Source organism: Rhinoderma darwinii (genome assembly GCF_050947455.1).
Source record: "Rhinoderma darwinii isolate aRhiDar2 chromosome 5 unlocalized genomic scaffold, aRhiDar2.hap1 SUPER_5_unloc_8, whole genome shotgun sequence".
NCBI classification, from domain to species: domain Eukaryota; kingdom Metazoa; phylum Chordata; class Amphibia; order Anura; family Rhinodermatidae; genus Rhinoderma; species Rhinoderma darwinii.
In genome coordinates, this window is record NW_027461821.1 from 709,029 (window position 1) to 725,231 (window position 16,203).

The window sequence follows — 16,203 nt, forward strand, 5'->3', positions numbered from 1 at the left end:
GTGAAGGAACAAGGGGTGGCTGTGGGCATGCACTTGCTGCCGCTGCCAGTGTTTATCTGCATGGCAGCAGGGCATTTGGGCGTTGCCAGGAAGGCGTTTTTATGTAGATTCCTCCTCTTTCAGCACTGCATTGTGGTGCAAGCAAAAGAAGCAAATCCTGTCTGGCTTCCTCTCCGGCCTTTATTCACCTCCCGTGTAGCTGTGAGTGTGTGAGCCTGCAGGGCCCCATGGAATTGCCTAGAAGTAGGCTGAATCGCTGCAAGGGCTGAACAGCAATATCGGGCAGGCTCGGGCAACGCGCGGCCCGTTCGGGTTATCGCTTCTCGGCCTTTTGGCTAAGATCAAGTGTAGTATCTGTTCTTATCAGTTTAATATCTGATACGTCCCCTATCTGGGGACCATATATTAAATGGATTTTTAGAACAGGGAGATGGAAATAGAGCTTGCTCTGTCCACTCCACGCATTGACCTGGTATTGCAGTATTTCCAGGACCGGTGCACCCTTTCCTTATGTGTTGACTAAAAGCAGATTCCAAAAGTGTTTTTTGTCTTTGCTATTGTTTCTGTCTTTCTGAAGGGATCTCCCCTTTTAATCCCATTATTTCAACACCTGTTGGACAATGCATGAGTGATAATGAGCTCATTGATTAAATGCAATTAATGAATAGATTGCCACCTCTTGTTGTGTGTCGTCTGTGTTTCTGTGTTTCTGGCATTTCACATTGGAACACCTCATTCACCTTCCTTGTCTTCTCTCCGCCCTCCCTTTTAGGTAAGTTAAAGAGCTGCACCTGAGCCAGCCACTGATTGATTGATTGATTGATTGATTGATTGATTGATTGATTGATGCAGCACAACAGTCAAATAGTGGAGTGGAGTAGGGGAACAGCAAACAGCCAATAAAGCAGCCCGCCCGCTCGCCTGCCCGCCACAATGGACCTACCTGTGTACACTAGATGGATGTGATGGAATGTACTGTCGTCCCTACATTTCAAGAAGAAGTAAGAATTGCAGTTGCAACAAAGCCTTGCTTGCCTACAAAGAGAGCAGCAATTTGGATTTGTTACTATGTTACCTAGAAGAATAACAAACTGTGCAAGGATGGAGGTTGTAGGAGCAAGGAGAAGTTGTCTGTAAAGTTGGTGGATGCCTATTTTCCATTTTGCAGTCCCTTGTCTCCCTCTTGTGGCCTCCTGGAGGCAACTAGCTGTGCAAAAAAAAGACAGCCTGGCGGCCGGCTGTTGCAGTGTTGCCCTCTCAGGCAACACTGAGTGACTGACTGAGCCTCACCGTCTTATATAAAGTTCAGACGGAACTTTGCACGTGTCATAGTGGAGCCCTCAGGATTCCAGAGCCAGCTTTCTGACATCATAATGGGGCCTCAGAGATAAAAGCCTGGGCCCAGGCAGTGTTGGTCAGTGCTGCTCAGCAGGCAGCACTGGACTGGACTGGATTACAGCTGATACAAGGTGTGAAGGAACAAGGGGTGGCTGTGGGCATGCACTTGCTGCCGCTGCCAGTGTTTATCTGCATGGCAGCAGGACATTTGGGCGTTGCCAGGAAGGCGTTTTTATGTAGATTCCTCCTCTTTCAGCACTGCATTGTGGTGCAAGCAAAAGAAGCAAATCCTGTCTGGCTTCCTCTCCGGCCTTTATTCACCTCCCGTGTAGCTGTGAGTGTGTGAGCCTGCAGGGCCCCATGGAATTGCCTAGAAGTAGGCTGAATCGCTGCAAGGGCTGAACAGCAGTATCGGGCAGGCTCGGGCAACGCGCGGCCCGTTCGGGTTATCGCTTCTCGGCCTTTTGGCTAAGATCAAGTGTAGTATCTGTTCTTATCAGTTTAATATCTGATACGTCCCCTATCTGGGGACCATATATTAAATGGATTTTTAGAACAGGGAGATGGAAATAGAGCTTGCTCTGTCCACTCCACGCATTGACCTGGTATTGCAGTATTTCCAGGACCGGTGCACCCTTTCCTTATGTGTTGACTAAAAGCAGATTCCAAAAGTGTTTTTTGTCTTTGCTATTGTTTCTGTCTTTCTGAAGGGATCTCCCCTTTTAATCCCATTATTTCAACACCTGTTGGACAATGCATGAGTGATAATGAGCTCATTGATTAAATGCAATTAATGAATAGATTGCCACCTCTTGTTGTGTGTCGTCTGTGTTTCTGTGTTTCCGGCATTTCACATTGGAACACCTCATTCACCTTCCTTGTCTTCTCTCCGCCCTCCCTTTTAGGTAAGTTAAAGAGCTGCACCTGAGCCAGCCACTGATTGATTGATTGATTGATTGATTGATTGATTGATTGATTGATGCAGCACAACAGTCAAATAGTGGAGTGGAGTAGGGGAACAGCAAACAGCCAATAAAGCAGCCCGCCCGCTCGCCTGCCCGCCACAATGGACCTACCTGTGTACACTAGATGGATGTGATGGAATGTACTGTCGTCCCTACATTTCAAGAAGAAGTAAGAATTGCAGTTGCAACAAAGCCTTGCTTGCCTACAAAGAGAGCAGCAATTTGGATTTGTTACTATGTTACCTAGAAGAATAACAAACTGTGCAAGGATGGAGGTTGTAGGAGCAAGGAGAAGTTGTCTGTAAAGTTGGTGGATGCCTATTTTCCATTTTGCAGTCCCTTGTCTCCCTCTTGTGGCCTCCTGGAGGCAACTAGCTGTGCAAAAAAAAGACAGCCTGGCGGCCGGCTGTTGCAGTGTTGCCCTCTCAGGCAACACTGAGTGACTGACTGAGCCTCACCGTCTTATATAAAGTTCAGACGGAACTTTGCACGTGTCATAGTGGAGCCCTCAGGATTCCAGAGCCAGCTTTCTGACATCATAATGGGGCCTCAGAGATAAAAGCCTGGGCCCAGGCAGTGTTGGTCAGTGCTGCTCAGCAGGCAGCACTGGACTGGACTGGATTACAGCTGATACAAGGTGTGAAGGAACAAGGGGTGGCTGTGGGCATGCACTTGCTGCCGCTGCCAGTGTTTATCTGCATGGCAGCAGGGCATTTGGGCGTTGCCAGGAAGGCGTTTTTATGTAGATTCCTCCTCTTTCAGCACTGCATTGTGGTGCAAGCAAAAGAAGCAAATCCTGTCTGGCTTCCTCTCCGGCCTTTATTCACCTCCCGTGTAGCTGTGAGTGTGTGAGCCTGCAGGGCCCCATGGAATTGCCTAGAAGTAGGCTGAATCGCTGCAAGGGCTGAACAGCAGTATCGGGCAGGCTCGGGCAACGCGCGGCCCGTTCGGGTTATCGCTTCTCGGCCTTTTGGCTAAGATCAAGTGTAGTATCTGTTCTTATCAGTTTAATATCTGATACGTCCCCTATCTGGGGACCATATATTAAATGGATTTTTAGAACAGGGAGATGGAAATAGAGCTTGCTCTGTCCACTCCACGCATTGACCTGGTATTGCAGTATTTCCAGGACCGGTGCACCCTTTCCTTATGTGTTGACTAAAAGCAGATTCCAAAAGTGTTTTTTGTCTTTGCTATTGTTTCTGTCTTTCTGAAGGGATCTCCCCTTTTAATCCCATTATTTCAACACCTGTTGGACAATGCATGAGTGATAATGAGCTCATTGATTAAATGCAATTAATGAATAGATTGCTACCTCTTGTTGTGTGTCGTCTGTGTTTCTGTGTTTCCGGCATTTCACATTGGAACACCTCATTCACCTTCCTTGTCTTCTCTCCGCCCTCCCTTTTAGGTAAGTTAAAGAGCTGCACCTGAGCCAGCCACTGATTGATTGATTGATTGATTGATTGATTGATGCAGCACAACAGTCAAATAGTGGAGTGGAGTAGGGGAACAGCAAACAGCCAATAAAGCAGCCCGCCCGCTCGCCTGCCCGCCACAATGGACCTACCTGTGTACACTAGATGGATGTGATGGAATGTACTGTCGTCCCTACATTTCAAGAAGAAGTAAGAATTGCAGTTGCAACAAAGCCTTGCTTGCCTACAAAGAGAGCAGCAATTTGGATTTGTTACTATGTTACCTAGAAGAATAACAAACTGTGCAAGGATGGAGGTTGTAGGAGCAAGGAGAAGTTGTCTGTAAAGTTGGTGGATGCCTATTTTCCATTTTGCAGTCCCTTGTCTCCCTCTTGTGGCCTCCTGGAGGCAACTAGCTGTGCAAAAAAAAGACAGCCTGGCGGCCGGCTGTTGCAGTGTTGCCCTCTCAGGCAACACTGAGTGACTGACTGAGCCTCACCGTCTTATATAAAGTTCAGACGGAACTTTGCACGTGTCATAGTGGAGCCCTCAGGATTCCAGAGCCAGCTTTCTGACATCATAATGGGGCCTCAGAGATAAAAGCCTGGGCCCAGGCAGTGTTGGTCAGTGCTGCTCAGCAGGCAGCACTGGACTGGACTGGATTACAGCTGATACAAGGTGTGAAGGAACAAGGGGTGGCTGTGGGCATGCACTTGCTGCCGCTGCCAGTGTTTATCTGCATGGCAGCAGGGCATTTGGGCGTTGCCAGGAAGGCGTTTTTATGTAGATTCCTCCTCTTTCAGCACTGCATTGTGGTGCAAGCAAAAGAAGCAAATCCTGTCTGGCTTCCTCTCCGGCCTTTATTCACCTCCCGTGTAGCTGTGAGTGTGTGAGCCTGCAGGGCCCCATGGAATTGCCTAGAAGTAGGCTGAATCGCTGCAAGGGCTGAACAGCAGTATCGGGCAGGCTCGGGCAACGCGCGGCCCGTTCGGGTTATCGCTTCTCGGCCTTTTGGCTAAGATCAAGTGTAGTATCTGTTCTTATCAGTTTAATATCTGATACGTCCCCTATCTGGGGACCATATATTAAATGGATTTTTAGAACAGGGAGATGGAAATAGAGCTTGCTCTGTCCACTCCACGCATTGACCTGGTATTGCAGTATTTCCAGGACCGGTGCACCCTTTCCTTATGTGTTGACTAAAAGCAGATTCCAAAAGTGTTTTTTGTCTTTGCTATTGTTTCTGTCTTTCTGAAGGGATCTCCCCTTTTAATCCCATTATTTCAACACCTGTTGGACAATGCATGAGTGATAATGAGCTCATTGATTAAATGCAATTAATGAATAGATTGCCACCTCTTGTTGTGTGTCGTCTGTGTTTCTGTGTTTCCGGCATTTCACATTGGAACACCTCATTCACCTTCCTTGTCTTCTCTCCGCCCTCCCTTTTAGGTAAGTTAAAGAGCTGCACCTGAGCCAGCCACTGATTGATTGATTGATTGATTGATTGATTGATTGATTGATTGATTGATTGATGCAGCACAACAGTCAAATAGTGGAGTGGAGTAGGGGAACAGCAAACAGCCAATAAAGCAGCCCGCCCGCTCGCCTGCCCGCCACAATGGACCTACCTGTGTACACTAGATGGATGTGATGGAATGTACTGTCGTCCCTACATTTCAAGAAGAAGTAAGAATTGCAGTTGCAACAAAGCCTTGCTTGCCTACAAAGAGAGCAGCAATTTGGATTTGTTACTATGTTACCTAGAAGAATAACAAACTGTGCAAGGATGGAGGTTGTAGGAGCAAGGAGAAGTTGTCTGTAAAGTTGGTGGATGCCTATTTTCCATTTTGCAGTCCCTTGTCTCCCTCTTGTGGCCTCCTGGAGGCAACTAGCTGTGCAAAAAAAAGACAGCCTGGCGGCCGGCTGTTGCAGTGTTGCCCTCTCAGGCAACACTGAGTGACTGACTGAGCCTCACCGTCTTATATAAAGTTCAGACGGAACTTTGCACGTGTCATAGTGGAGCCCTCAGGATTCCAGAGCCAGCTTTCTGACATCATAATGGGGCCTCAGAGATAAAAGCCTGGGCCCAGGCAGTGTTGGTCAGTGCTGCTCAGCAGGCAGCACTGGACTGGACTGGATTACAGCTGATACAAGGTGTGAAGGAACAAGGGGTGGCTGTGGGCATGCACTTGCTGCCGCTGCCAGTGTTTATCTGCATGGCAGCAGGGCATTTGGGCGTTGCCAGGAAGGCGTTTTTATGTAGATTCCTCCTCTTTCAGCACTGCATTGTGGTGCAAGCAAAAGAAGCAAATCCTGTCTGGCTTCCTCTCCGGCCTTTATTCACCTCCCGTGTAGCTGTGAGTGTGTGAGCCTGCAGGGCCCCATGGAATTGCCTAGATCGCTGCAAGGGCTGAACAGCAGTATCGGGCAGGCTCGGGCAACGCGCGGCCCGTTCGGGTTATCGCTTCTCGGCCTTTTGGCTAAGATCAAGTGTAGTATCTGTTCTTATCAGTTTAATATCTGATACGTCCCCTATCTGGGGACCATATATTAAATGGATTTTTAGAACAGGGAGATGGAAATAGAGCTTGCTCTGTCCACTCCACGCATTGACCTGGTATTGCAGTATTTCCAGGACCGGTGCACCCTTTCCTTATGTGTTGACTAAAAGCAGATTCCAAAAGTGTTTTTTGTCTTTGCTATTGTTTCTGTCTTTCTGAAGGGATCTCCCCTTTTAATCCCATTATTTCAACACCTGTTGGACAATGCATGAGTGATAATGAGCTCATTGATTAAATGCAATTAATGAATAGATTGCCACCTCTTGTTGTGTGTCGTCTGTGTTTCTGTGTTTCCGGCATTTCACATTGGAACACCTCATTCACCTTCCTTGTCTTCTCTCCGCCCTCCCTTTTAGGTAAGTTAAAGAGCTGCACCTGAGCCAGCCACTGATTGATTGATTGATTGATTGATTGATTGATTGATTGATTGATTGATTGATTGATGCAGCACAACAGTCAAATAGTGGAGTGGAGTAGGGGAACAGCAAACAGCCAATAAAGCAGCCCGCCCGCTCGCCTGCCCGCCACAATGGACCTACCTGTGTACACTAGATGGATGTGATGGAATGTACTGTCGTCCCTACATTTCAAGAAGAAGTAAGAATTGCAGTTGCAACAAAGCCTTGCTTGCCTACAAAGAGAGCAGCAATTTGGATTTGTTACTATGTTACCTAGAAGAATAACAAACTGTGCAAGGATGGAGGTTGTAGGAGCAAGGAGAAGTTGTCTGTAAAGTTGGTGGATGCCTATTTTCCATTTTGCAGTCCCTTGTCTCCCTCTTGTGGCCTCCTGGAGGCAACTAGCTGTGCAAAAAAAAGACAGCCTGGCGGCCGGCTGTTGCAGTGTTGCCCTCTCAGGCAACACTGAGTGACTGACTGAGCCTCACCGTCTTATATAAAGTTCAGACGGAACTTTGCACGTGTCATAGTGGAGCCCTCAGGATTCCAGAGCCAGCTTTCTGACATCATAATGGGGCCTCAGAGATAAAAGCCTGGGCCCAGGCAGTGTTGGTCAGTGCTGCTCAGCAGGCAGCACTGGACTGGACTGGATTACAGCTGATACAAGGTGTGAAGGAACAAGGGGTGGCTGTGGGCATGCACTTGCTGCCGCTGCCAGTGTTTATCTGCATGGCAGCAGGGCATTTGGGCGTTGCCAGGAAGGCGTTTTTATGTAGATTCCTCCTCTTTCAGCACTGCATTGTGGTGCAAGCAAAAGAAGCAAATCCTGTCTGGCTTCCTCTCCGGCCTTTATTCACCTCCCGTGTAGCTGTGAGTGTGTGAGCCTGCAGGGCCCCATGGAATTGCCTAGAAGTAGGCTGAATCGCTGCAAGGGCTGAACAGCAGTATCGGGCAGGCTCGGGCAACGCGCGGCCCGTTCGGGTTATCGCTTCTCGGCCTTTTGGCTAAGATCAAGTGTAGTATCTGTTCTTATCAGTTTAATATCTGATACGTCCCCTATCTGGGGACCATATATTAAATGGATTTTTAGAACAGGGAGATGGAAATAGAGCTTGCTCTGTCCACTCCACGCATTGACCTGGTATTGCAGTATTTCCAGGACCGGTGCACCCTTTCCTTATGTGTTGACTAAAAGCAGATTCCAAAAGTGTTTTTTGTCTTTGCTATTGTTTCTGTCTTTCTGAAGGGATCTCCCCTTTTAATCCCATTATTTCAACACCTGTTGGACAATGCATGAGTGATAATGAGCTCATTGATTAAATGCAATTAATGAATAGATTGCCACCTCTTGTTGTGTGTCGTCTGTGTTTCTGTGTTTCCGGCATTTCACATTGGAACACCTCATTCACCTTCCTTGTCTTCTCTCCGCCCTCCCTTTTAGGTAAGTTAAAGAGCTGCACCTGAGCCAGCCACTGATTGATTGATTGATTGATTGATTGATTGATTGATTGATGCAGCACAACAGTCAAATAGTGGAGTGGAGTAGGGGAACAGCAAACAGCCAATAAAGCAGCCCGCCCGCTCGCCTGCCCGCCACAATGGACCTACCTGTGTACACTAGATGGATGTGATGGAATGTACTGTCGTCCCTACATTTCAAGAAGAAGTAAGAATTGCAGTTGCAACAAAGCCTTGCTTGCCTACAAAGAGAGCAGCAATTTGGATTTGTTACTATGTTACCTAGAAGAATAACAAACTGTGCAAGGATGGAGGTTGTAGGAGCAAGGAGAAGTTGTCTGTAAAGTTGGTGGATGCCTATTTTCCATTTTGCAGTCCCTTGTCTCCCTCTTGTGGCCTCCTGGAGGCAACTAGCTGTGCAAAAAAAAGACAGCCTGGCGGCCGGCTGTTGCAGTGTTGCCCTCTCAGGCAACACTGAGTGACTGACTGAGCCTCACCGTCTTATATAAAGTTCAGACGGAACTTTGCACGTGTCATAGTGGAGCCCTCAGGATTCCAGAGCCAGCTTTCTGACATCATAATGGGGCCTCAGAGATAAAAGCCTGGGCCCAGGCAGTGTTGGTCAGTGCTGCTCAGCAGGCAGCACTGGACTGGACTGGATTACAGCTGATACAAGGTGTGAAGGAACAAGGGGTGGCTGTGGGCATGCACTTGCTGCCGCTGCCAGTGTTTATCTGCATGGCAGCAGGGCATTTGGGCGTTGCCAGGAAGGCGTTTTTATGTAGATTCCTCCTCTTTCAGCACTGCATTGTGGTGCAAGCAAAAGAAGCAAATCCTGTCTGGCTTCCTCTCCGGCCTTTATTCACCTCCCGTGTAGCTGTGAGTGTGTGAGCCTGCAGGGCCCCATGGAATTGCCTAGAAGTAGGCTGAATCGCTGCAAGGGCTGAACAGCAGTATCGGGCAGGCTCGGGCAACGCGCGGCCCGTTCGGGTTATCGCTTCTCGGCCTTTTGGCTAAGATCAAGTGTAGTATCTGTTCTTATCAGTTTAATATCTGATACGTCCCCTATCTGGGGACCATATATTAAATGGATTTTTAGAACAGGGAGATGGAAATAGAGCTTGCTCTGTCCACTCCACGCATTGACCTGGTATTGCAGTATTTCCAGGACCGGTGCACCCTTTCCTTATGTGTTGACTAAAAGCAGATTCCAAAAGTGTTTTTTGTCTTTGCTATTGTTTCTGTCTTTCTGAAGGGATCTCCCCTTTTAATCCCATTATTTCAACACCTGTTGGACAATGCATGAGTGATAATGAGCTCATTGATTAAATGCAATTAATGAATAGATTGCCACCTCTTGTTGTGTGTCGTCTGTGTTTCTGTGTTTCCGGCATTTCACATTGGAACACCTCATTCACCTTCCTTGTCTTCTCTCCGCCCTCCCTTTTAGGTAAGTTAAAGAGCTGCACCTGAGCCAGCCACTGATTGATTGATTGATTGATTGATTGATTGATTGATTGATTGATGCAGCACAACAGTCAAATAGTGGAGTGGAGTAGGGGAACAGCAAACAGCCAATAAAGCAGCCCGCCCGCTCGCCTGCCCGCCACAATGGACCTACCTGTGTACACTAGATGGATGTGATGGAATGTACTGTCGTCCCTACATTTCAAGAAGAAGTAAGAATTGCAGTTGCAACAAAGCCTTGCTTGCCTACAAAGAGAGCAGCAATTTGGATTTGTTACTATGTTACCTAGAAGAATAACAAACTGTGCAAGGATGGAGGTTGTAGGAGCAAGGAGAAGTTGTCTGTAAAGTTGGTGGATGCCTATTTTCCATTTTGCAGTCCCTTGTCTCCCTCTTGTGGCCTCCTGGAGGCAACTAGCTGTGCAAAAAAAAGACAGCCTGGCGGCCGGCTGTTGCAGTGTTGCCCTCTCAGGCAACACTGAGTGACTGACTGAGCCTCACCGTCTTATATAAAGTTCAGACGGAACTTTGCACGTGTCATAGTGGAGCCCTCAGGATTCCAGAGCCAGCTTTCTGACATCATAATGGGGCCTCAGAGATAAAAGCCTGGGCCCAGGCAGTGTTGGTCAGTGCTGCTCAGCAGGCAGCACTGGACTGGACTGGATTACAGCTGATACAAGGTGTGAAGGAACAAGGGGTGGCTGTGGGCATGCACTTGCTGCCGCTGCCAGTGTTTATCTGCATGGCAGCAGGGCATTTGGGCGTTGCCAGGAAGGCGTTTTTATGTAGATTCCTCCTCTTTCAGCACTGCATTGTGGTGCAAGCAAAAGAAGCAAATCCTGTCTGGCTTCCTCTCCGGCCTTTATTCACCTCCCGTGTAGCTGTGAGTGTGTGAGCCTGCAGGGCCCCATGGAATTGCCTAGAAGTAGGCTGAATCGCTGCAAGGGCTGAACAGCAGTATCGGGCAGGCTCGGGCAACGCGCGGCCCGTTCGGGTTATCGCTTCTCGGCCTTTTGGCTAAGATCAAGTGTAGTATCTGTTCTTATCAGTTTAATATCTGATACGTCCCCTATCTGGGGACCATATATTAAATGGATTTTTAGAACAGGGAGATGGAAATAGAGCTTGCTCTGTCCACTCCACGCATTGACCTGGTATTGCAGTATTTCCAGGACCGGTGCACCCTTTCCTTATGTGTTGACTAAAAGCAGATTCCAAAAGTGTTTTTTGTCTTTGCTATTGTTTCTGTCTTTCTGAAGGGATCTCCCCTTTTAATCCCATTATTTCAACACCTGTTGGACAATGCATGAGTGATAATGAGCTCATTGATTAAATGCAATTAATGAATAGATTGCCACCTCTTGTTGTGTGTCGTCTGTGTTTCTGTGTTTCCGGCATTTCACATTGGAACACCTCATTCACCTTCCTTGTCTTCTCTCCGCCCTCCCTTTTAGGTAAGTTAAAGAGCTGCACCTGAGCCAGCCACTGATTGATTGATTGATTGATTGATTGATTGATTGATTGATTGATTGATTGATGCAGCACAACAGTCAAATAGTGGAGTGGAGTAGGGGAACAGCAAACAGCCAATAAAGCAGCCCGCCCGCTCGCCTGCCCGCCACAATGGACCTACCTGTGTACACTAGATGGATGTGATGGAATGTACTGTCGTCCCTACATTTCAAGAAGAAGTAAGAATTGCAGTTGCAACAAAGCCTTGCTTGCCTACAAAGAGAGCAGCAATTTGGATTTGTTACTATGTTACCTAGAAGAATAACAAACTGTGCAAGGATGGAGGTTGTAGGAGCAAGGAGAAGTTGTCTGTAAAGTTGGTGGATGCCTATTTTCCATTTTGCAGTCCCTTGTCTCCCTCTTGTGGCCTCCTGGAGGCAACTAGCTGTGCAAAAAAAAGACAGCCTGGCGGCCGGCTGTTGCAGTGTTGCCCTCTCAGGCAACACTGAGTGACTGACTGAGCCTCACCGTCTTATATAAAGTTCAGACGGAACTTTGCACGTGTCATAGTGGAGCCCTCAGGATTCCAGAGCCAGCTTTCTGACATCATAATGGGGCCTCAGAGATAAAAGCCTGGGCCCAGGCAGTGTTGGTCAGTGCTGCTCAGCAGGCAGCACTGGACTGGACTGGATTACAGCTGATACAAGGTGTGAAGGAACAAGGGGTGGCTGTGGGCATGCACTTGCTGCCGCTGCCAGTGTTTATCTGCATGGCAGCAGGACATTTGGGCGTTGCCAGGAAGGCGTTTTTATGTAGATTCCTCCTCTTTCAGCACTGCATTGTGGTGCAAGCAAAAGAAGCAAATCCTGTCTGGCTTCCTCTCCGGCCTTTATTCACCTCCCGTGTAGCTGTGAGTGTGTGAGCCTGCAGGGCCCCATGGAATTGCCTAGAAGTAGGCTGAATCGCTGCAAGGGCTGAACAGCAGTATCGGGCAGGCTCGGGCAACGCGCGGCCCGTTCGGGTTATCGCTTCTCGGCCTTTTGGCTAAGATCAAGTGTAGTATCTGTTCTTATCAGTTTAATATCTGATACGTCCCCTATCTGGGGACCATATATTAAATGGATTTTTAGAACAGGGAGATGGAAATAGAGCTTGCTCTGTCCACTCCACGCATTGACCTGGTATTGCAGTATTTCCAGGACCGGTGCACCCTTTCCTTATGTGTTGACTAAAAGCAGATTCCAAAAGTGTTTTTTGTCTTTGCTATTGTTTCTGTCTTTCTGAAGGGATCTCCCCTTTTAATCCCATTATTTCAACACCTGTTGGACAATGCATGAGTGATAATGAGCTCATTGATTAAATGCAATTAATGAATAGATTGCCACCTCTTGTTGTGTGTCGTCTGTGTTTCTGTGTTTCCGGCATTTCACATTGGAACACCTCATTCACCTTCCTTGTCTTCTCTCCGCCCTCCCTTTTAGGTAAGTTAAAGAGCTGCACCTGAGCCAGCCACTGATTGATTGATTGATTGATTGATTGATTGATTGATTGATTGATTGATTGATGCAGCACAACAGTCAAATAGTGGAGTGGAGTAGGGGAACAGCAAACAGCCAATAAAGCAGCCCGCCCGCTCGCCTGCCCGCCACAATGGACCTACCTGTGTACACTAGATGGATGTGATGGAATGTACTGTCGTCCCTACATTTCAAGAAGAAGTAAGAATTGCAGTTGCAACAAAGCCTTGCTTGCCTACAAAGAGAGCAGCAATTTGGATTTGTTACTATGTTACCTAGAAGAATAACAAACTGTGCAAGGATGGAGGTTGTAGGAGCAAGGAGAAGTTGTCTGTAAAGTTGGTGGATGCCTATTTTCCATTTTGCAGTCCCTTGTCTCCCTCTTGTGGCCTCCTGGAGGCAACTAGCTGTGCAAAAAAAAGACAGCCTGGCGGCCGGCTGTTGCAGTGTTGCCCTCTCAGGCAACACTGAGTGACTGACTGAGCCTCACCGTCTTATATAAAGTTCAGACGGAACTTTGCACGTGTCATAGTGGAGCCCTCAGGATTCCAGAGCCAGCTTTCTGACATCATAATGGGGCCTCAGAGATAAAAGCCTGGGCCCAGGCAGTGTTGGTCAGTGCTGCTCAGCAGGCAGCACTGGACTGGACTGGATTACAGCTGATACAAGGTGTGAAGGAACAAGGGGTGGCTGTGGGCATGCACTTGCTGCCGCTGCCAGTGTTTATCTGCATGGCAGCAGGGCATTTGGGCGTTGCCAGGAAGGCGTTTTTATGTAGATTCCTCCTCTTTCAGCACTGCATTGTGGTGCAAGCAAAAGAAGCAAATCCTGTCTGGCTTCCTCTCCGGCCTTTATTCACCTCCCGTGTAGCTGTGAGTGTGTGAGCCTGCAGGGCCCCATGGAATTGCCTAGAAGTAGGCTGAATCGCTGCAAGGGCTGAACAGCAGTATCGGGCAGGCTCGGGCAACGCGCGGCCCGTTCGGGTTATCGCTTCTCGGCCTTTTGGCTAAGATCAAGTGTAGTATCTGTTCTTATCAGTTTAATATCTGATACGTCCCCTATCTGGGGACCATATATTAAATGGATTTTTAGAACAGGGAGATGGAAATAGAGCTTGCTCTGTCCACTCCACGCATTGACCTGGTATTGCAGTATTTCCAGGACCGGTGCACCCTTTCCTTATGTGTTGACTAAAAGCAGATTCCAAAAGTGTTTTTTGTCTTTGCTATTGTTTCTGTCTTTCTGAAGGGATCTCCCCTTTTAATCCCATTATTTCAACACCTGTTGGACAATGCATGAGTGATAATGAGCTCATTGATTAAATGCAATTAATGAATAGATTGCCACCTCTTGTTGTGTGTCGTCTGTGTTTCTGTGTTTCCGGCATTTCACATTGGAACACCTCATTCACCTTCCTTGTCTTCTCTCCGCCCTCCCTTTTAGGTAAGTTAAAGAGCTGCACCTGAGCCAGCCACTGATTGATTGATTGATTGATTGATTGATTGATTGATTGATTGATTGATGCAGCACAACAGTCAAATAGTGGAGTGGAGTAGGGGAACAGCAAACAGCCAATAAAGCAGCCCGCCCGCTCGCCTGCCCGCCACAATGGACCTACCTGTGTACACTAGATGGATGTGATGGAATGTACTGTCGTCCCTACATTTCAAGAAGAAGTAAGAATTGCAGTTGCAACAAAGCCTTGCTTGCCTACAAAGAGAGCAGAAATTTGGATTTGTTACTATGTTACGTTACCTAGAAGAATAACAAACTGTGCAAGGATGGAGGTTGTAGGAGCAAGGAGAAGTTGTCTGTAAAGTTGGTGGATGCCTATTTTCCATTTTGCAGTCCCTTGTCTCCCTCTTGTGGCCTCCTGGAGGCAACTAGCTGTGCAAAAAAAAGACAGCCTGGCGGCCGGCTGTTGCAGTGTTGCCCTCTCAGGCAACACTGAGTGACTGACTGAGCCTCACCGTCTTATATAAAGTTCAGACGGAACTTTGCACGTGTCATAGTGGAGCCCTCAGGATTCCAGAGCCAGCTTTCTGACATCATAATGGGGCCTCAGAGATAAAAGCCTGGGCCCAGGCAGTGTTGGTCAGTGCTGCTCAGCAGGCAGCACTGGACTGGACTGGATTACAGCTGATACAAGGTGTGAAGGAACAAGGGGTGGCTGTGGGCATGCACTTGCTGCCGCTGCCAGTGTTTATCTGCATGGCAGCAGGGCATTTGGGCGTTGCCAGGAAGGCGTTTTTATGTAGATTCCTCCTCTTTCAGCACTGCATTGTGGTGCAAGCAAAAGAAGCAAATCCTGTCTGGCTTCCTCTCCGGCCTTTATTCACCTCCCGTGTAGCTGTGAGTGTGTGAGCCTGCAGGGCCCCATGGAATTGCCTAGAAGTAGGCTGAATCGCTGCAAGGGCTGAACAGCAGTATCGGGCAGGCTCGGGCAACGCGCGGCCCGTTCGGGTTATCGCTTCTCGGCCTTTTGGCTAAGATCAAGTGTAGTATCTGTTCTTATCAGTTTAATATCTGATACGTCCCCTATCTGGGGACCATATATTAAATGGATTTTTAGAACAGGGAGATGGAAATAGAGCTTGCTCTGTCCACTCCACGCATTGACCTGGTATTGCAGTATTTCCAGGACCGGTGCACCCTTTCCTTATGTGTTGACTAAAAGCAGATTCCAAAAGTGTTTTTTGTCTTTGCTATTGTTTCTGTCTTTCTGAAGGGATCTCCCCTTTTAATCCCATTATTTCAACACCTGTTGGACAATGCATGAGTGATAATGAGCTCATTGATTAAATGCAATTAATGAATAGATTGCCACCTCTTGTTGTGTGTCGTCTGTGTTTCTGTGTTTCCGGCATTTCACATTGGAACACCTCATTCACCTTCCTTGTCTTCTCTCCGCCCTCCCTTTTAGGTAAGTTAAAGAGCTGCACCTGAGCCAGCCACTGATTGATTGATTGATTGATTGATTGATTGATTGATTGATTGATTGATTGATTGATGCAGCACAACAGTCAAATAGTGGAGTGGAGTAGGGGAACAGCAAACAGCCAATAAAGCAGCCCGCCCGCTCGCCTGCCCGCCACAATGGACCTACCTGTGTACACTAGATGGATGTGATGGAATGTACTGTCGTCCCTACATTTCAAGAAGAAGTAAGAATTGCAGTTGCAACAAAGCCTTGCTTGCCTACAAAGAGAGCAGCAATTTGGATTTGTTACTATGTTACCTAGAAGAATAACAAACTGTGCAAGGATGGAGGTTGTAGGAGCAAGGAGAAGTTGTCTGTAAAGTTGGTGGATGCCTATTTTCCATTTTGCAGTCCCTTGTCTCCCTCTTGTGGCCTCCTGGAGGCAACTAGCTGTGCAAAAAAAAGACAGCCTGGCGGCCGGCTGTTGCAGTGTTGCCCTCTCAGGCAACACTGAGTGACTGACTGAGCCTCACCGTCTTATATAAAGTTCAGACGGAACTTTGCACGTGTCATAGTGGAGCCCTCAGGATTCCAGAGCCAGCTTTCTGACATCATAATGGGGCCTCAGAGATAAAAGCCTGGGCCCAGGCAGTGTTGGTCAGTGCTGCTCAGCAGGCAGCACTGGACTGGACTGGATTACAGCTGA

At 47.8% G+C, this 16,203-nt stretch overlaps 11 non-coding genes across 11 annotated transcripts; all 11 read left to right on the plus strand.

Moving 5' to 3' along the window:
- The first annotated feature begins 315 nt into the window (after positions 1-315).
- LOC142697622 (U2 spliceosomal RNA) lies at positions 316-506 on the plus strand. Its single transcript, XR_012865399.1, has one exon. It is a non-coding gene; the product is annotated as a U2 spliceosomal RNA (small nuclear RNA).
- Positions 507-1,786: 1,280 nt separating this feature from the next.
- Positions 1,787-1,977, plus strand: LOC142697623 (U2 spliceosomal RNA). Its single transcript, XR_012865400.1, has one exon. It is a non-coding gene; the product is annotated as a U2 spliceosomal RNA (small nuclear RNA).
- A 1,280-nt stretch (positions 1,978-3,257) lies between these two features.
- Positions 3,258-3,448, plus strand: LOC142697625 (U2 spliceosomal RNA). The gene has a single exon (XR_012865402.1). It is a non-coding gene; the product is annotated as a U2 spliceosomal RNA (small nuclear RNA).
- Positions 3,449-4,716: 1,268 nt separating this feature from the next.
- Positions 4,717-4,907, plus strand: LOC142697626 (U2 spliceosomal RNA). Its single transcript, XR_012865403.1, has one exon. It is a non-coding gene; the product is annotated as a U2 spliceosomal RNA (small nuclear RNA).
- Positions 4,908-6,184: 1,277 nt separating this feature from the next.
- LOC142697628 (U2 spliceosomal RNA) lies at positions 6,185-6,375 on the plus strand. Its single transcript, XR_012865404.1, has one exon. It is a non-coding gene; the product is annotated as a U2 spliceosomal RNA (small nuclear RNA).
- A 1,292-nt stretch (positions 6,376-7,667) lies between these two features.
- On the plus strand, positions 7,668-7,858 carry LOC142697629 (U2 spliceosomal RNA). The gene has a single exon (XR_012865405.1). It is a non-coding gene; the product is annotated as a U2 spliceosomal RNA (small nuclear RNA).
- Positions 7,859-9,134: 1,276 nt separating this feature from the next.
- Positions 9,135-9,325, plus strand: LOC142697630 (U2 spliceosomal RNA). The gene has a single exon (XR_012865406.1). It is a non-coding gene; the product is annotated as a U2 spliceosomal RNA (small nuclear RNA).
- Positions 9,326-10,605: 1,280 nt separating this feature from the next.
- On the plus strand, positions 10,606-10,796 carry LOC142697631 (U2 spliceosomal RNA). Its single transcript, XR_012865407.1, has one exon. It is a non-coding gene; the product is annotated as a U2 spliceosomal RNA (small nuclear RNA).
- A 1,288-nt stretch (positions 10,797-12,084) lies between these two features.
- Positions 12,085-12,275, plus strand: LOC142697632 (U2 spliceosomal RNA). Its single transcript, XR_012865408.1, has one exon. It is a non-coding gene; the product is annotated as a U2 spliceosomal RNA (small nuclear RNA).
- Positions 12,276-13,563: 1,288 nt separating this feature from the next.
- Positions 13,564-13,754, plus strand: LOC142697633 (U2 spliceosomal RNA). Its single transcript, XR_012865409.1, has one exon. It is a non-coding gene; the product is annotated as a U2 spliceosomal RNA (small nuclear RNA).
- A 1,289-nt stretch (positions 13,755-15,043) lies between these two features.
- On the plus strand, positions 15,044-15,234 carry LOC142697634 (U2 spliceosomal RNA). The gene has a single exon (XR_012865410.1). It is a non-coding gene; the product is annotated as a U2 spliceosomal RNA (small nuclear RNA).
- Positions 15,235-16,203: the final 969 nt, after the last annotated feature.